Genomic DNA, 21,028 nt, shown 5'->3' on the forward strand with positions numbered 1-21,028 from the left:
CCAAACAGCACCACCAGCTGAGGACCACATCTTCAAATACCTGAGCCTTTGGGGGACATTTCTCCTCCAAACTAGCATAAGGAAGGAAGGAAGGTAGGTCATAGGTGGAATGTCCTTGAAAGAGTATGGGAACAGTGTCATCCTTCTTGTCTCTCACTTTATGGTCAGTAAGAAGTGAAGTGATCCTCCTGCCCACTACAGGCCCAAAGCAGCAGGGTTAATGATCACGGGCTTTTAAAATTAACTTCACCATCTCAGGTGTTTTGTTATAGTAATGGAGTGAGCAGGAAAAGGAAAAGTCAAGAGAATCAACCATTTAAAGATCTCTGCTGAGGGCCAACAAGATGGCTCAGCAGGTCAAGGTGCTTGCCGCCAAGCCTGGTGACCTGAGTTCCATCTGAGGAGCCCATGTACAGGTGAAAGGGGAGAACTGAAAGTTGGCCTGACTTTCACACATGTACACACACACACACACACACACACACACATACACACACACACACACACACACACACACACACACACACACAAATAAGTGAAATAAAAAGTTTTAAATTGTCAAGATCAAGTTTAGAGCAGGGAGCTGGGCATGTGGCTCAGTTCATAGTATGGATCTAGAGCAGATGAAGCTGTGACTTGGTCTCCAGGACCTCAGAAGAAGTTACAGGAAAATCAGCCATCTGGATGAAAGGGTCAGTGGCATGGAAGAATAAAGAAAATTGAGATTCTCAAAATAAACTGTATGACCATCTCAAGACACCCAAGAACAAAACACTTGTTAAAGTCCAACATCACTTATAAAACCCTCGGGCATTAGGAATTCAAGAACATTCACAACAATATAATTGTCATTAAGAAAACAAACAGCAAACCTGCCCAGTGGCTCAGGAGGCAGAGAGAGGCAGATATCTGAGTTCAAGGCCAGCCTGGTCTACAAAGTGAGCTCCAGGACAGCCAGAGCTATACAGAGCTCAAAAAAAAAAAAGATAAATGAAGAAGAAGAAGAAGAAGAAGAAGAAGAAGAAGAAGAAGAAGAAGAAGAAGAAGAAGAAGAAGAAGAAAGAAAGAAAGAAAGAAAGAAAGAGAAAACTTTACATCTAACTGACTTTTTTGTGGTGTTAGGCATGAACATGCTAGGCGTATGTTCTATCAGTGCCATCATACATAATGGCAAAATACTGAAAAATCTGAGCCAGATGTGGTGTAATTCTAGCATTTGGGAGGCCAAGGCCAGAGGAAATAAGTTTGAGGCAAAACTGGGCTACATAACCTAATCCTGTCTCAAAAACAAAACACCCTGGAAACTGCAGACATCTACTTTTACCACACTTATTCAACATTATAATGGAACATTTAAATATCTCCCCCAGAGCCAGCAAGATGGCTCAGTAGGTAAAGGAACTTGCTGTATAACCTGAGGACCTGAGTTCAATTCCCAGAAGCCACATAAAGATGGGAAGTCAGAATAGACTTTACAAGGTTGTTCTTTGACCTCCACATATGTGCTATGATATGCAAGCCTACCTACCTACCTGACTACCTACCTACACACACACACACACACACACACACACACACACACACACACTTCTAATCTTTAGCACTTGAGAGGCTGAGGCAAGAGGATATTGAGTATGAGTGCTACCTGACAATTCCTTGCCACAAATGAGCAAAGCAAAACAAATAGTAATAACAATAATTAAAAAACCCAACAACCTCTCCAAAACAAAAACAAAGCCCTCAAGCTTGAAATAATATACCAAAAACCCTACTAGCTTTAATAAGCAATTTTACAAGGTCACAGGATACACAGACAATTTAAGACAATTTATTTAATTACAATCAGTGCACAACTGGAAATCACAATGCAAAATGCAATACCACTTGCAATAGTACAAAATAAAACCATGAAACTGATGTGACTCTAACAAAACACCAGCAAGACTGGTGTCCTTGTGAGGGTTTCTATTGCTGTAATGAAACACCATGTCCAAAAAGCAAGTTGGAGAGGAAAGGGTTTATTTTGCTTACACTTCCACATTGCTGTTCATCACTGAAGGGCATCAGGACAGGAACTTAAAACAGGGAAGGAACCTGGAGGCAAGAGCTGATGCAGAATCCATGGAGGGGTGCTGCTTACTGGCTTGTTCCTCATGACTTATTTAGCCTTCTCTCTCATAGAACCCAGGACCACCAGCCCAGGGGTGACATCACTAATTAAGAAAATGCCTTACAGTTGGACATCATGGAGCCATTTCCTCAACTGAGGCTCCTTCCTCTCTGATGACTCTAGCTTGTGTCAAGTTGACACAAAACCAGCTAGTATAGTTGGTGTCTGAAAGAACAAGACACTGATCCACAAAAATCAAAACAGAGTAAGACAGACAGCAAACTGCAGCATGCTTGTGGTTTAGAAGACTATTGTCTTCAAACGTTAAGGTATTGTTAAGGTATGCGACTCCCCACACCAAGTTTGATCTATAGATTAAATGTAATTTATCAAGAATTCCAAAAAGGGGGAGGGGGCTGGAGAGATGGCTCAGAGGTTAAGAGCACTGACTGCTCTTCCAGAGGTCCTTAGTTCAATTCCCAGCACCCACATGGGGGCTCACAACCATCCGTAATGAGATCTGATGCCCTCTTCTGGCCTGGAGGCATAAATACAGAGCGAATACTGTATACATAATAAATAAATAAATCTTGAAAAAAAAAAAGAATTCCACCAGGAGTTTTGGGAGAAATCAATGAGTTGATTTCTAAGGATTATGTAGAAAAAGCAACTAGAGTGATTAAAATGGCTTTATATGTAAAGCCATTTTACATATAAAAAAAGTTTTTGTGTAAAAAAAGTGTGTGTGTGTGTGTTTGTGTGTGTGTACTCATAGCATCCATGGAGAAGTTAGAGGACACTTTTTGGGAGTTAGTTCTCTACATAAGGGCCCTGTGGATTAATCTCACCTTGGCAGGCTTGGCTGCAAGAACCTTTATCAATTCTCTGGCCCCCAAAATGAGTTAAAAAAGAAACAGACGTGGAGGAGTCAGGCTACCTGATATCAAATTTTACTGCAAACTACCCTGGTCAAGGAAGAGTGACAATGGGATGGATGGCAGTGAACAAGTAGATCAGGACAAGTGAGGTGAGGTAGCTCATGGCTGTTCTCCCAGCACAACACAATCAGACCCAAAGAGATCACCCACGTTTGAGGTCAGTCTGGTCTACACACTGAGGCTAACCAGAAACATTGTGAGATTCCGTCACAAACAAGCAAACAAACAAATCGATCAATGGAACAAAACAAACTCCAGAGAAAGATTCAAATACACCAAACTTGTTTCATTTATTTAGTTTTGTTGCTTGTTCGTTTATTGAGATGGGGTCTCGATGTATAGTCCACACCGGCCGGAAACATACTCTAGTTCCCAGGTTATTACAGCTGTAACTCAGGGTAATCCTCCTGCCTTAGCGTCTTGAGATTATAGGTGTGAGCCAATGTGCTCCACTACAGATTGATATTTTTTTTTTTCAGTTTTGGGTAATTTTTAAATTGGCAAACACAACTAAACATTTATTTAGAAACGAGGCACATAAATGACCAATAGGTATATGGGGAAAAAAAACCCTCAGCATTGTTAATTGTCACAGAAACTTCACACAAATAAAATGGGTGTTGTTTCTTAAAATACTTATGTGCGTAAAGAGAAATGGGAACCATTGTATGCTGTATTCTAGGATGTAAACTGGAATAACCATTATGAAAAAGGTTGAAAGCCCATTCCCCATAGAAGGATACTCTCTCAGCCTAGACACACAGGGAAGAGGGACCTAGGCCCTGCTCTAAATGATATGACAGACTTTGAAGACCCTCCCCCATGGAACACCTCACCCTCCCTGGGGAGCAGAAAGGGGATGGGATAGGGGATCGGTGGGGGGTGGGGGGGAGAGGGAACTGGGTTTGACATGCAAAACAAGATTGTTTTTAATTTAAATTTTTAAAAAAGAGAGGGGAAAAAGGCTTTTGTTTTGTTTTTCGAGACAGGGTTTCTCTGTGTAGCTTTGGAGCCTATCCTGGCACTGGCTCTGGAGACCAGGCTGGACTCGAACTCACAGAGATCCGCCTGCCTCTGCCTCCTGAGTGTTGGGATTAAAGGCGTGCGCTACCAACGCCTGGCCAAAAAAAAAAAAACAAAACATTCTTGAAATACTAGTTTTGGGTATTTTTCGAAACAGAATCTCATATAGCCCAGGCTGGACTCAAACTCTCAATGTAGCTTAGAGTGATTGAATTCCTGACCCTCCTTTTTTTTTTTTTTTTTTTTTTTTTTGCTTCTTAAGTGCTGGTATTAGAGGTGTGAGTCTTTAAGCCTGGCTCAAAAAGATTTTTTAAAATCTTTATTTTGATCTAATTAATATATAATAAAAGTTATGGAAGTAAAGTATACAATTTAATGGTTTTGTGTTCACATAGTTGTGCAAACATCCCCAAATCTAAGGTTGGGATTCTTCCAACACCCCTGAAAGAAGCCTCGTAGCCTTTAGCAGTCCACTCCATTCCTGGGCAATCTCTCTTCCACTTTCCGTCTTTGTAGATCTTCTCATCTTGACACGTCAAAGAATTATAGAATTATGCTCTCTTTTATGACTGGCTTCTATCACTAGCTCATTGTTTTCCCAATCCCTCCACATCATAGCATGCACTAACATTTTATTCCTTTTTACTTCGAATAATGTTTCCTTGAGTGGCTCTGCACACTATATTTTGTGGATCTGATTACCAGCTAGTGGCTGCTTATCTTTTTTTTTCTACCTTGAATATATGATGAACAGTTCTGTATAAATTATTATACAAATTTGGGGTAGACATTTTTCACTCAGTTGGCTGAGTGCTTGCCTACCATTCCCAAAGCCCTAGGTTCAATCCCAGCACCACATAAACTGGGCATGGTGGTGCACTGCTGTAATCCTAGCATGCTGGGAGATAGAGACAGGAGGATCAGAAATCAAGATCCTCTTGAAGGTCATCATAAATGAAAAATTTTTAAAAAGTTTATTTGCTTAAGGTTTACTTTTTTTTATATTCGGGGTTGGGTATGTTCATCTGTCTCTGTGTACCACATGCATGCCGGTCCCTCGGAGGACAGAAGAATGTATCAGATCCCCGGAAACTAAACTAGCCCAATGTAGGTGCTGGAAACCTAACTTGGGTTCTCTTCAGAAGCAGGAAGGGCTTTTAAATGCTGAACAATCTCTTCAGACCCCATTTATTCATTTTCAAGACAGGATCTCATTGTGCATTCAGGGCTTCCTCAAACTTGAAATCCTCTTTCCTCCACCCTCACATTCTGGGGTTACAGGTGTGTGCCACAAACACATGGCCTTAGATTTTTGACAAAGGTACAATGGCCACCCAAAAAAGATTGCCTTTTCAACAAAGAGTCCAGAACTATCATATACACAAAAGCAAAAGATGACCATTGAGGGACTGGAGATGAAGCTCCATTGGCTGAGTGCTTGCCTACATTCCTGAGCCCATTTCTGGGTTCAGTCCCCAGCAATGAATAAACTGGGCATGGCGCTGCACTGCTGTAATTCTAGCACACTAGGAGCTGGAGACAGGAGGATCAGAATTCAAGTTCCTCTTGAACTTCATCATAAGCAAAAATTAACTCAATGTGTACAATAGAGGCTTAGTATGCAGACTAAAACATAAAATTTCCAAAAGAAAGTACAGGAGAAAATTTTGTAAAATGGACCAGACAAAAGTTTCTTAAATATTGAGTTAGACTAGCAAGATAGGAACAAGTAAGGGGCCATGATGCGGAAGGAAGTCCCTCACAGTGAGATTGAGTTTGCCTCCTGAGAATCAAGGAACTAAAACCCAACTGAAAATTACAGAGGTTAAGGTCTGTTTTCCAACAAGAACATTCCAAGCAAGAGTTGAATTGTGCTTGCCTAGGGCCAGGATGTCTGTGCCCTTGAGCTTTCCTGTGTCAGCCTTTTTCTCATGCCTAACTCTGAACAGTGTACCTGGTAAAACCACACACAACCTCACTACAGAGGGAAATTCCCTAAGAGAAACACGTGAGCCAGATCATCTGAGTTTCCTTGCTTTAAAATGACTTGAAGATTAATTTGTTTAATATTTAAATCTTGTTCAATAGTACATCCTCTCATCAATGTAAAGCCACAAAATCATAAATGCGTATGTGTATAAATGTTGTTCATTGTCAAGAAACCTTTGTGCGACTCTGTCTTGAGAAGTACACACTCATATCTTGGACTGGTACTGTAATTTTCCTAAGCATCTTTGTCTCTGTCTCTCTCTGCTTAAACCTAAAGCCTCCATTCTCTCTTATCTTAATGAACTCTCTGATTGCTTCACTCTGATTCTTCCTAAAATTATTTTCAACAGCATTCTCAAGAGTCTGGGTTTACCTGAGTGAAGAGGTCCCTAAGAAGGAAGAGAACTCCTGAGGCTGTTTGTGTCAAAGCTCCCTGCCATCACTGACAGATATCATATATTTAAAAACATAACCAGTAAAAGAAAAAATATGTCTAATAGGACTTTATCCAAATTAAGAACGTTTGTTTTTTTCAAAAGATACTGTTAAGCAATAGAGCAGTTGGTGGTTTCATATTGCCTGTAATCTTCACACTCAGGAGACTGAAGCAGGAAGATCACAACTTTCAAGCCAGCCTGGGCTATTTTGAGAGGCCCAGTCTCAAATGACAAATAGGGCCAGTAAGATGGCTTCTTGGATGAAGGCACTTGCCACATAAATCTGATGATCTGGCTTCAACCTCAGGATACCACAGTGAAAGGAGAGACTTGAAAGTTCTCCTCTGCCCTTCACGAGTGTACCGCAGCCCACATGGCCCATGATGATGATGATGGTGATGATGGTCAGGTAAAACAAAACAACCAAAAAGGAAGATGAAAAGGTTAGTCACAGATTAGGAAATGAGATTTTAAAAAATCTAGTGAGGGATATACACACATAAAATACAGAGCATCCCCAACATTTCACAAGAAGGGATGTTGGTAAAGTAGAGCCCCAAGTTTGAGTCTTGGCATCCATGTTTAAGAAACCAGGCACGGGCCTAACTAGATTCCCTTTATATAGGTGACAATGGTGAAACTGAGACGATATATGTGGCCACTGGCAGTGTGTCCAAGATCTAACACTAATGCACAAACTGACTTAGTGGAGCCCATTCTATATGGAGAGATACCTTGCTCAGCCTGGACACGGATGTGGGAGGTGGAGAGGTGCCTTGGTCCTGCCTCAACTAGATGATGGGACAGACTTAGTAGACTTCCTAGGGGAGGCCTTACCCTCTCCGAGGAGCAGATGGGAGGTGGGAGAGGGAGTGGGAGGAGAGGAGGGAGGGGGAAGTGGGATTTGGAATGTAAAAAATAAATTAATACAAAAATAAGCACACAAAAAGAAACCAGGCATGGTAGTGAATAATTGTGAATCCAGCATGCGGGAGGTAGAGACAGACAGATGCTTGGGGCTCCTTGGCTGTCAAGCCCAGAGTTCTTCATGAGCTTCAGGTCCCAGTGAAAGACTCTGTCTCCATAAATAAGGCAGACAGCTCCTAAGGAATGACACTCAAGTTTGGCTTCTCACCTCCACATATACACAGAAAAAGTCGGGGAGAATTAGGTTAGGCATGGTGGTGTGACTTTATCCTAGCACTTTGGAGGCAGAGGCAGGTGGATCTTTGTGATTTTGAGACCAGCCTGTTCTACAAAGTTAGTTCCAAGCTCAACAGTGAAATTTTTGTCTCAAAAACAAACAAACAAATAAATAAATAAAAAACAAAACAAAAGAGATCCCATCTCTAAGTTAAAACCATGAAGAGATAACCACTCAAAACCTTTCATTGTATCCGATAGTTCCAGAATTTGGGGAAGTGGAGGCTAGAGGATCAGGAGTTCAAAGTCATCCTCAGCTAAATGGAATGTTCAAAATTAGACTGAGCTACATGAAACCTTGTGTTAAAACCCTTCAGAAACCAACCAGCTAGCCAACCAACCAAACAAACACCCCCCATGGCTAGCACGTGTGTGCTCACACTGCACACACACATATACACACCACACATACATACACACATATACACATACACATATAATACACATACACACACAACACAACACAACACACACTCCACACACACACACCACACATACATACACACCACACACACACACACACACACACACACACACCACATCACACACATGAATACACACACCACACACATACACACATACACCCACACCCACATCACACACACACCACACACACACCACACATATGCATACACACACCACACACATCCACACACACCACACACATACACACACACCACACACACATCACATACATCCACACACACCACACACACACCACACACATGCATACACACACCACACACATACACACACACCACACACACACCACACACATGCCTACACACACCACACACATACAAATATATACACACACCACACACACATCACACACACACACACCACACACACAGACACACACCACACACACATCACACACATGCATACACACACCACACACATACAAACATATACACACACCACACACACATCACACACACACACACACACACATCACACACACACACACACACACACACACACCACACATACACACATATCACATGCACATGTACAAGCACATGAAGAACCAATGAAGATGTTTGTTTCTGGTTGGGATACAAAATTGTATATCAACTGATTGATTGATTGATAGATCAAGACAGGGTCTTGGTATGTAGCCAAGATTTACCTCAGACTCACGATGTAGCCCAGGCTGGCCTCAACTGGCAATCCTCCTACAGTGATATTTACAATAGCTTTATTGTCAAACTGGAGACATTCCAAATACCCCAAATGGCACATGAAGAAAATTGATTCATCCATACCGTAGATCACTTATCTGCAGTCAAAATGGACCAACCACTGATGCAATCAATAGTGCTGAATTGCAAACAACTATTCCCAGTGACTCTAAAGAGTACATACTGGAAATTTGCTAAGCATGTGATATTGTATAAAAGGGAAGATTGGGGCTGGAAGGATGTCTCAGAAGTTAAGAGCACTTGCTGCTCTTCCAGAGGAGCCAGGTTCAATTCCCAGCACCCATGTGATGACTCACAGTTGTCTGCAACTGCCACCTTAGGGAATCTGGCAGTCTCTTCTGACCTTTGTAGGCTCATGCACACATGTGGTGCCCCCACACACACACAGGCACACATGTATACACATATATATTAAAAATAACAAATAATAATAAAAGGTAAAACCTTAGATGCCATAGAGACGGCTCAGCACTTGCCACCCAGCCTGAATCCAACCTCTGGTCCCCACATGGTGAGAGGAGAGCACAGACTCCTGGAAGTTGTCTTCTGGCCTCCACATGTGCACCATGTCACATGCCCCCTCTTACAAATAAATAAATACAATTAAAAAAAAACAAAAAACAATACACACCAAAGGAGGGAGGGACAAATAAATGGCTGAATAGGCCTCGAGGTGGGATAAAGATCCAATATGGAAGGGATAGCAAGGAATTCTGGGAGCAGTGGAGATGTTCTGTGTCTACCGTAGTGGTTACACAACTGCGTGTTTTTGTCAATACTGAAAAACATGTGTTTTAGGTACCTAACTTTAAAATATAATGCTTGGAGGACTTTAGATAGAAATGCAACTAAAAATACACAAGCGACCATAACAATGAAATGGAATAGTATGGTTCTAAGCTAAACACTCTCCACTCTGTTTCTGTGTAGGTGGAGTACAGACAGCCTAGTTTATTTTAGCCATTCTGTTAGTGGTTGCATGTTTTAAAATTAAGGATAAACAATCAAGGATAGAGATAAAATACAGGCATCTCTTGCTTACCACCACAATCTGCTGTAGAACTAAAAAACAGAAAGAGGTCGGGTTCTCATTGTCTCTGTTTTTGAGACAGGGTCTCATGTAGCCCAGGCTGGCCTCAAATCCACTATATAACTGAGGCTGGCCTTGAACTTCTGATCATCTTTCCAACAGTAACAATTACAGTTGTGTTTGAGCATCTTTGTTGTTGTTTTGTTTGAGACAGGTTCTTGCTTTATAGCCCAGGCTGTCTTGAGCCATCATGGATAGCTTTAATCCATATCTTTTAAAGAAAAATGGCAAAGTAAAACACCGTGCCTAGGCTGGCATAAAACTCACTATATGTAGCCATAGATGGTCCCGAACTCCTGATCGTCTGGCCTCCACCTCTCAAGTGATATTCATATTAATATTTTAAAAGGTAAATCTATTTCTTAACTCAAAACAGTTTTGTAATGGCATAGTGACCAAAGAATATAGGCCTTGAAGTTGGGGTTCAGGGCCCTACTAGGTGTTGTATAACAGTTTCCTCCTAGGGGTGAAACAGTCCATCATGCAGGAAGCTCCTTAAGCAGCAAGGTAAATAACACAAAATAGTTTCAGGTAGTCCCTGAACTGAACAGGTTTACTAGGCCCCTTGCCACCAGAATAAGTAATAAAAACTGGGAGTCTTCAGATGAAAGGAAGCTGAGCTACAAAACAGACTCTTAGACAGGCCAAGCAGCCAAGACAACTCAGCCAAGCTACAAAAAAATACTCTGAAACCCTAAGAGCTGTCTCTAAGAGGTTTAGACCAGCTGAAGTCTCTGGAAAGGACACTCTCCAACCTGCTGAACTGCCTGTAGTATGCTCTAGGTTCCCAGCTCTGTGAACTGTCACCTGTGCCAGGGTGGACTTTGGTGACCAGCATCTGTCTTTGTGTTATTTCTGCTCCTGTAAGAAACTCCTCACACATATTCTTCTAAATAACCCCAGTTAAATTCATTGGTCTGCCATATTGGACTTTGGAGGTATCTGTACTTTGATTTCTGGGTGAGTAGATGTGTGCCTTGTCTCCCCTCAGGAAGTGTTTTATCACACAACTAAATGCTTATTAATCACTCTACCTCCAAGTTACAACCCTATTACTTTATATGCTCTGCTTGTTTGCTTTTGAGGCAGGGGCTCACCATGTAGCCTTGGCTGGCCTGGAACTCACAACGTTCACCAAGCTAATCTTAACTACCACCTAGCTATTGTTTTTTTTTCTTTTAAATGGAGGTTTAAAAAAAGATTTATTTTTGCTGGGTGGTGGTAGCACACACCTTTAATCCCAGCAATGGGGAGGCAGAGGCAGGTGGATCTCTGTAGACCAGCGTGGTCTACAGAGCAAGTTCTAGGACAGCCAGGACTATGCAGAGAAGTCTTGTCTCTATTTTCTTTGACTACATTATTTTATCTAGCCATCTGAAAATGGTATTTTTAGGGTTTGGGGGGGACATACCCCAGGGCCTCATATGTGCTTAGCATGTGTTCTGCCACTGTGCTAACTACGTCCCTGGCTTACTACTATACTTCCTTTATTTCATCTCAGTTTTCTCAACTTCAGTAACTTCAGTTTTTAGTGTGTGTGTGTGTGTGTGTGTGTGTGTGTGTGTGTGTGTGTGTGTGTGTGACCTCACAGGCCAGTAGAGGACATCCGATATCCTGGAGCTGGAATTACAGATAAACCAGCCTATATGGGTGCTGGGAACTGAACTCGGATTGTCTGTGTTTTAGTTAGGGTTACTTATTGCTGTGATGAAAAACAGTGACTAAAAGCAACTTGGGGAGGGAAGGGTTTATTGGCTTACATTGCCACATTACTGTTCATCAATGTGGTGGTTTTAATAAGAATGGTCCCCATAAGCATTTATATTTGAATGCTTTGTTTCCATGGAGTGGCACCATTTCAAAGGATTAAAAGGGTTAGGAGGTGTGGTCTTATTGGAGGAAATATGTCATTGGGCATGGGAGTTGAGGTTTTAAAAGCCTATGACAGCCCCAATCTCTCTCTGTCTCTCTCTGTCTCTCTCTGTCTCTCTCTCTCTCTCTCTGGCTATGGATCAGGATATAGTTCTAAGCTATTTCCAGTGCTTGCCCGAATGCCACCATGCTCCCTACCATGATGATAATGACTAACTTCTGAAACTGTAAGCCAGTTCCAATAAATGTTTTCTTTTGTAAGAGTTGCCTTTGTCATGGTTTGTCTTCACAGCAATAAAAACAGTGACTAAGACAATCATTGAAGGAAGTCAGGACAGGAACTCAAACAGGGCAGGCATCTGGAGGCAGGAGCTGATGGAGAGGCCCTGGAGGGGTGCTGCTTACTGGCTTGCTTCCCATGGCTTGCTCAGGCTGTTCTCTTGTAGAACCCAGAACCACCAGCCCATGGATGACAACACCCATAATGGGCCAAGCCCCCCCCCCGCCACCAATCACTAATTAAGAAAACGCTTTACAGGCTTGCCTATAGCCAGGTCTCATGGAAGCATTTTATCTATTGAGGCTCTCTCCTCTCCAATGACTCTAGCTTGTGTCAAGCTGACCTAAACCTAGCCAGCACACTCTGCTACAGCAGTACATACTCTTAACCACAGAGCCATCTCTCCTGTCTCTTGCTTATTTTATTTTGTAGATGTATGTGGTGGTCTAAAGAATAATGGCCCCATAGGCTCATATGTTTGAATGCTTGGTCCCCAGTTAGTGTAACTGTTTGGGAAGGATTAGGGATGTGGCGTTGTTGGAGGAGGTATACTTTGAGGTTTCAAAAGCCCAAGTCAGGCCGGGCGTTGGTGGTGCACGCCTTTAATCCCAGCACTCGTGAGGCAGAGGCAGGTGGATCTCTGTGAGTTTGAGGCCAGCCTGGTCTCCAGAGCAAGTGCCAGGATAGGCTCCAAAGCTACACAGAGAAACCCTGTCTCGAAAAACCAAAAAAAAAAAAAAAAAAGCCCATGCCAGGTCCAGTCTCTCTCTCTCCTCTCTCTCTCTCTCTCTCTCTCTCTCTCTCTCTCTCTCTCTCTCTCCTTCCCTTCTTCTCTGCCTGCAGCCTGAAGATCAGGATGTAAAGCTCTCAGTTACCATACCTGTTTGCTTTCTACCATGATGATCATCGAACCCTCTAAACAGTAAGCAAGCGCAAGCCCCCAATTAAATGTTCTTCACAGCAACAGAACAGTAACTAAGACAATGTATTAGTCTGGGTTTTCCAGAGGAACAGCACTGATAATGAATCTATATAAACGGGGAGTTTATTAGATTGGCTTACTGTTTGGGTAGTTCATCAATGACTACCTTCACTAAAGAGGCTGGCATTACAGTAGTTGTTCAGTCCATGAGGCTGGATGCTTTAACAGTTCCAATCTAGTGTTGATGCTGGGGGATTACTGGAGAGCCCCAGGTCTTCAGTTCATACTGGAAGACTGAAGAAACTGGGTTCTGATGTCACTGAAGAATGAAAGTGTTGGTAGTAATGGCGGCAGCAGGGGAGATGAACGCCACAGCAATGAAAAAGCAAGAAAAGCAAACTTTTTTCTTCCTTTGACCTCGTTGTATAAAGTTGGCACCAGAAGGTGCTGTCCACATTAGCATGGGTCAACCCATTTCAAGTGACCTGGTCAAGCAAAGGCTTTCAGGTCCCAGAGACTTGACTCTTAGTCAATAATCAAGACTAACAACCCCAATGAATGATCAAGCAGTCCCTCACCTCCTTTTATTCTTCCTCTCTTCTTTTTGTTTGTTTGCTTTAAGACAAATTATCACTCTGGCTCAGGCTGGCTTCACACATAGTTATTCTCCTATCTCAGTCTCGAAAGTGTTGGAACCATTAGGGTGCATCACCATCCGAGGCAAGAATTTTTCAAGAATAAATTATAACATAGTCTTTGCCAGTCACTTTCTGGGTCTTTTTATTTGCCTGTGTATGTTTATTTATTTTTTGAGAGAACTCAATGTAAACAAAGTTTACCTTAAACTCACACAATGTTGGGCAGTGGTGGCACATGCCTTTAATCCCAGCACTTGGGAGGCAGAGGCAGATGGGTCTCATGAGTTTGAGGTTAGCCTGGCATACAAACCAAGTTCCAGGAAAGTCAGAGCTGTTACAAAGAGTAATCCTGTTTTGAAAAACCAAACCAACAAACAAAAAGAAACCTCACAGAACATCTATCTATGCCTCTGCCTCCTGAGTACTGGAATTAAAGGTATGTACCACCACATCCAGCTAGATTGTGTATCTTAAGCAGAAATCAACTTTCTTGCAGTTGATTTCCACCCCCCCCCCCAGGTCTCTTTGCTTAGCCTGTTCATGGCTGCCTCCTTATTGTGTTCCCATATGATTGTCTCATGATCTAAGTTATTGGTCTCAGCCTGTGAGTTGTGACCCCTATGGGGGAGTCAAACTTCCCAGGGTTTGCCCAAGGTCACCAGAAAACACGATTATTTGCATTATGGTTCATAACAGTAGCAAAATTACAGCTATGAAGTAGCAAGGAGAATAATTTTATGGTTGAGGGTCACTGCAACACTAGGGACTGTATTAAAGAGTCACAGCATTAGGAAGATTGAGAACCACTGGTCTAAGTACTGTGTGTGTCCTGACTTCTTGTAGGGATTCCAATCATCAGGTGTCCACCACTCCACCTCACTTTACCTTCTCTTCAAGTGTTCTGTCTCCAAATGCAGTCGGATTGCTCAGGGTTGGGACTCTAACATAGGGGCTGTAGGTTTTTGTTTGTTTTGTTTTTTTTACTCTTTGGGGACCCACCACTCAGCTCCCAAATAAATACATGGAGACTTATTCTTTCTTATGAATGCACAGCCTTAGTTGGCTTGTTTCTAACCAGTTTTTCTTAAATCATCCCATCTACTTTTTGCCTCTGGAGTTTTACCTTTCTTTATTATATATCTCTTTCTTTACATCTTTACTCTGTTGCTGGCTGTGTGGCTGGGTGACTGGCCCATGACATCTTCTTCTTCTCCTTTTCTTGCTCCTCTCTTTTCTCTCTTTCCTATTTATTCTCTTGAAGTCTCACCTGTTTCCCTCTCGTGCCTAGCTAATGGCTGTTCAGCTCCTTATTAGACCAATCAGGTGTTTTAGACAGGCAAAGTAAGACAGCTTTACAGACCTAAATAAATGCAACATAAAAGAATGTAACACGGTCTTTCAGCAGGCACCCGAGCCTCAGAGCCCTAATCCAGTGGCTGATGGAAGCACTATACACTGAATTGAACTCTGGAACTTAGTTGCAGAGAGGGAGGAATGAAGATCAAAGGGGTCGGTACCAGGCTGGTGAAACCCCCAGAAACAGCTGGCCTGTACAAGGGGAAGCACAAGGACCCCAGACTGCTGTCTGGGAGGCCAGTACAGGGCTGATCCAGACCCCTGAACATGGATGTCAATTAGGAGGCCTCAGCACACTAGGAGGCCCCTGGTAGTGGATTAGTATTTTTCCCTGGTGTAAGAAGGGACTTTGAGAGCCCATCCCATGTGAAGGGATGCACTCTCTGCCTGGACACATGGGGGAGGGCCTAGGCCCAGCCCAGGATGATGTGGTGGACTTTGGGGAGCCCCCGTCAAGGGCCCTTCCCTGCCTGGGGATGGAGGGTGGATGGGGTGGGGGGTAGGTCAGGGGTAGAGGAAGAGGGGTGGGGGGAGAGGAGGGAGAGGGAGAAGGGATTGACATGTGAAACAAGCTTGTTCCTAATTTGAACTAATAAAAAAATTACAAAAAAAGAATGTAACACATCTTTGCATCATTAAATATTTCACAGCATAAGCAAATGTAACACATCTTAAACTATATTCCACAACAAAGGACAGTGGAATGGACACAATTCAGCTCATCACACTATGTCCAGGAGTTATTATAGAGATTAAATGGTACCGTACCTGCACAGCATCGGGATACATAGATGGTAACACAAGTCTAACTGCATTTAGGTAGGATATAGATGTAACCTTGGGGACCTTTTGTTCTAGGGACTCCATTAGCACTGTCCTCGTTTTATGGTCTCTTGATTTGACTTGGGTTTTTCTTATATTTTTGGTTGTGAGCCTAGCCTTTAACGGCTGAGCCATCCCTCCAGCCCATGACTTGGGTTTTTCTATCTTCATTTCCTTTCTTCGTGTGTGTGTGTGTGTGTGTGTGTGTGTGTGTGTGTGTGTGTGTGTGTGTACGCACGCTTGTACACACATGGCCATGAGCAGGCACAAGCATGTGGTGGTCAGAATTTTATGTGGACTGTCTTCAGATGTTGCTGCCCTGTTGAACTCACTAATTCTGCTTGGCTGGCTGGCCATCGAATCCTAGGAACCCTCCTGCCATCCCCCTCACCACCGGTGCAAATGCCAATAAGATTGCTGGAGCTTTTGTTGTTGTTTGTTGCTTGTCTGTTTTTGTTTTTTAAACATGGGAACTGAACTCAGGTCCTCGCGCCTACTTGGCAAGCACTTTACCAAATGAGCCATCTCTCCAGTCACCTTCTTTTTATTTTTAATTTTTGAATGTCTTATGTAGTCCAGCTTGGGGCTTGTTATATAGTTCGGGATAAACTTGGCCTCCTGACCCTCTGCCTTCGTCTCCCAATGCTGGGATTAAACACGTGTACTCCACACTTAGTATGCACCTTTCCCTTCTCTGCTGGAGGTGGAACCCGGGGTCTCACGAACACCAGGAAAATATGCCATTGAGCTACACCCCCAGCCTTATAAATAGTGAGGCTCTTGTCATGCTCCTCATGAACTTGTCATCCTCCTACCTGAGCCTCTGGAGTTGGGATGACAAGTATGCATCACCATGTTGGGCTTTATGGTTCTCATTATGATCTTTCATTCCTTGTCTGGCCCCTTCTTGGCCCCAACAAGATGCTCTTCCTGTGAACGGATCTCACATTTCCTTTATGCAACTGCTCTAAGTTCTCTTTTTAAATGGGGCCACATCCTGTCTCCACTCCTCACAGCGCAGCAAGTGCGTCTCCAAGGCTCCTGCTGTATCTCTTCTTGGGAGACGTCATTTATTATTAAAATTTAATGATAATCACTTATATTTATAGCCCCTTTTCCATTTACAAAGCTCTTTTCTATCCATTATCTCTTTTAATCCTCTCAGCATCTGTGAGGAGGAAGTGTGTTTTTCTCTACTTCATAAATGAAGAAAATAAGATTCTCGAGAGTAGCATCAGGACTGGAGGAGCTGAGGCAGGAGAATTGCTACAGTTGGAGGCCAGCCAGGGCTGCAGAGTAAAACCCTGACCCAAAGCAACAACACCAACAAAAAGCCTGGGGAGGGGAGCACACCTGCTGTAATCCTAGCATCTGTGAGGCTGAGGGGGGGGGATCAGCTTGAGATCAAGACAAACGTGGGCTACTTGTCTCAATCCTCCTCTCACACGCCCCCCCTCCCCTGAAAAGGTGGTGTCATCTTCTGAGCTGCACACATCATAGGTGGCAGAGTTTGGCCTCAAATTCTGATCTTTTAGTTCTGATGTGTCAGAGTGGCTCATGTATCCAGACATTCTTCTATTAAAAGCAAGCAACAAGCAAAAGCCCACTGATGCTGGTCAGTGCATGCCCATAATGCCAGCGCTTGGAAGGTGGAGGTAGGAGGATCAGAAGTTTGAAGTAGTCCCTGGTTACACAGTGAATTTGAGGTCAACATGGGTTACAGGACACCCCGTCTCAACAAATAACCAGATCAATATATAAGCTCTTGCTATCTCTTTTGGAGGAATGTAGATGAATTATTCAGGACTATTTAGATCAGAAACAACAAAAACATTAGAGAAGCTGGATCAAGCCAGGAGCTGAGTGAGGAGGACTCTATGGGGCCAAAGCATTAGTGTCAGAGGAGTCAGAAGGGGTGTGAACAGAACTTCACAGAGCACCTCTGCTCTACAGAGGGAAACCATGGACTGAGCCCAGCAAGTGGCCCTTTTGCTGCCCTTTTGTTCTCGACCACCTAGCTTGGCTCAGAGGGCTAGGAAAAGAGCAGTTTATGACAAAGTGGTGTCTGGAGTAAGGAGATTGTTTGGGAAACATCCAAACAGAAGTAGCCACAGCAAGACACCTGGAAATGCTATAAGACTGACCCTTCTTGTCCTCCCCTTCCTACACCTTTCCTCTCTCTAGGGAATGTGGGAACTCCACCTGTCTATTTCATGTGCCCTGTTGTCTCCAGTGGCCTGAGTTGGAGTGCCACACTTCAGGGACCTCATCCCTGCTTGTTAGATGGATGAATAAGTTCACGAGTCAGGTTGACAGCTTTCCCTCCATGGGTATGTCAGTTTTCTTCCTCGACTTCTGTCCCCCTCTGTAGAGTGGGAAGAGGTAAGGAAAGGAGATTTCTTGCCCTGGGTCTCCTGCTCATGATTCTAGGACCATAGGATACTTGACAGGTAGAAAGGAAGCCTTCCTCAAAGAGAGAGTGGAAAGAGAAATCAAATTCATGATCCATACTCTGGTCCTGGGGAAGGTGAATTCACACGGACCTGAATTCTCAAATTGTAGAATTTCATAGATCACTCTCCCTTAACAATTTATGGTTGAAAATGCCTTTTTCTTATAGAGATGTTAAAAAGAAATATCCCTTCCCTGTCTATTACCACCATTTCTTGAAAGTTAGAAATTTTGGTCTGGGATGAAACTCGGTTGGTAGAATGCTCTCCTAGTATGAATAAAGACCGGAGTTTGATCCCCAGCACTGCACAAACCAAGTATGTTGGTGCATGCCTATAATCTCAGCATTTGGAGATGGAAGCAAGAGGATTGCTGCAAGCTCACTCTAACATAGTGAGTTCCAGGCCAGGAAGGACTACTTAGCAAGACTCTGTCTGAACACACCTCTGAGGCAGACTTTTACAGAAAAAAAAAAAAGTTTTTTTCTTTCTTTTTCCTTCCTTTCCTTTCTTTTCTTTTCTTCCTTTCTTTGTTTCTTGAGACAGGGTTTCTCTTTGTAGTCCTGGCTGTCCTAGAACTCACTTTGTAGACCAGGTTGGCCTTGGACTTGGAGATCAGACCGCCTCTGCCTCTTAAGTACTGGGATTAAAGGCCTGTGCCATCACTCCCTGGCCAAAAAAGAAAAAAAGAAAAAGAAAAAGAGGGTTTTTTGGGGGGGTTTTCGAGACAGGATTTCTCTGTGTAGCTTCGTAGCTATCCTGGCACTCGCTCTGGAGACTAGGCTGGCCTCGAACTCACAGAGATTTGCCTGCCTCTGCCTCCCGAGTGCTGGGATTAAAGGTGTGTGCCACCAACGCCTGTCGAAAAAGAATTTCTTATCCCACTGGAAAAAGACATTTTGAAAATATCATATAAGTTTTTGCATATAGATCTGAGTTTCAACAAAGGGACTCCTGAGTGTGGTACAGTGTCAGAGATCCACTAACATGGATCATTTGCACACACACACTCTCTGTCTGTCTGTCTTCTGTGTCTCTCTGTCTCTGTCTCTCTCTTGCACACACACACACACACACACACACACACACACACACACACACACACCTGGAAAGTGGGCATAATTTGTCCACTTTACAGACGGGAAACAGGTTCAAAGAGCTCAAATTCAAGGTCACAATTAGTGTTAGTTTGTCTGGGTTCCAAAGGCCCAACAGAAGTGTCCTTGGGGGCTTTCTTTGGCCCAATCACCAGGCTTAACTTTGAGGATTTTTTTTTATGTTAGATCTTCATGTTGTGCAACTTCATGGCACGCATGGTTTGAGGGTGTAGAGAGGAAAAAACCAAACTTCCCCAGCCCCTTTCTCTCTTGTTTTTGGTACTCAACTTGGGTCCTGCTCCCTGGCCGGATCTCCTTGTGTTGTGGGCCAAGGAATCCCCATGGCTGGCTGGCGTGGGGTGTTAACAGTTTAGGAGTTTCCCTCTCCCAGGGGGGTGTTGACAGTTTCCTAGGAAACTCTGGAAACCTTCAACGCCTCCAAGACGCAAAGGCGTAGAAGCAGAATGGAGAGATTAGAGACATTGTCATAGGTGGTAGGTGGTAATCTGGAATCAAGAGATTGAGTTCAACGCCTATCAGATAATCCTCGTTGGGGGCCCTTCCCCCACTCCCCATCCCCGCAAGCCTTTTGGGGAGCCAGAACCCCTCAACTCAGGCTGGCGGAAAGGAGTCCCGGCAGTCAGGAGGCCTGGGGTCGGGGTGGGAGTGGGGTGTGTGGCTCTGGCTGAGGGACTTTAGGGTCACGGTGCCTGACTTTGCCTCTGGCTGCCAGGACCTGGAGCGCCCCTCCCCCTCCCTGGTTCCACTCTGTTCAGTTCTTTACGCCCGCGCGGGAGCGCGCCCCGGCTGCGCCGCGCCAGTGCACGGGAGCGCGCCCCTCGGCGCGGGAGCGCGCCCCGGGGAGAGCCCGAGCAAGATGGAGGCCGCGCAGAGGACGCCGCCTGGGCCGAGGCATCCGCTGCCTGGAGCACCGAACCCCGGCGCTTGAGCCCTGCCGGCCCCGGATCAGCGGCCCCGACCCGGCCCAGGTTGGTCCTCCCGCATCCCTTCTCCGCAGCCGCAGCCTCCGCGCACGTCCGGCCTGGGCGCAGGGTAGCCACCCCCCAGCTCCGGCCCTACCGGGGCCCTGCGGCTCCCCCGCACCCCGGCACGGCCCCTGCCCGCTGCCCACCCTTCCAGGCCCAGACTGCTCCTTGGCTTCGGGTCCCCTGTCCCCTCGGCCTGGAAAGCCACTGGCCCTAGCCCTGGCCCGCCAATCCTGGACTACCACCCCCCTCCCCAGCCGATAATCAGCCCCGGGTTCTAAGGAGCACCCCCCACTCTCCAGTACGAGTGCAGACCCTGCGCTGTCAGCCCCTGATTCCACGCTAGCCTCATCCTGATTCCAGCACTTAGCCCTGGTTACCAATTCCTGTCCCCTGACTGGCCCTACTGTAACCTTCCTCATGCCCTCAGTACCAGCCCCTGACAACCTCTTCTCCCCTTCCTTCTTATAGAGAAGCTCTGCCAGCGTCCAGGTCCCCTTCAGACACCCAGTCCCAGACCCACTACCCTGAAAACATCTCCAATATGCCCTCCCCAGCTCCCCACCTCTGTTAGGTGCCTGTTAATGCTCCGGTATTGATCTCTGTCTTT

Source organism: Cricetulus griseus, chromosome 8 (genome assembly GCF_003668045.3).
Source record: "Cricetulus griseus strain 17A/GY chromosome 8, alternate assembly CriGri-PICRH-1.0, whole genome shotgun sequence".
Lineage (NCBI taxonomy): Eukaryota > Metazoa > Chordata > Mammalia > Rodentia > Cricetidae > Cricetulus > Cricetulus griseus.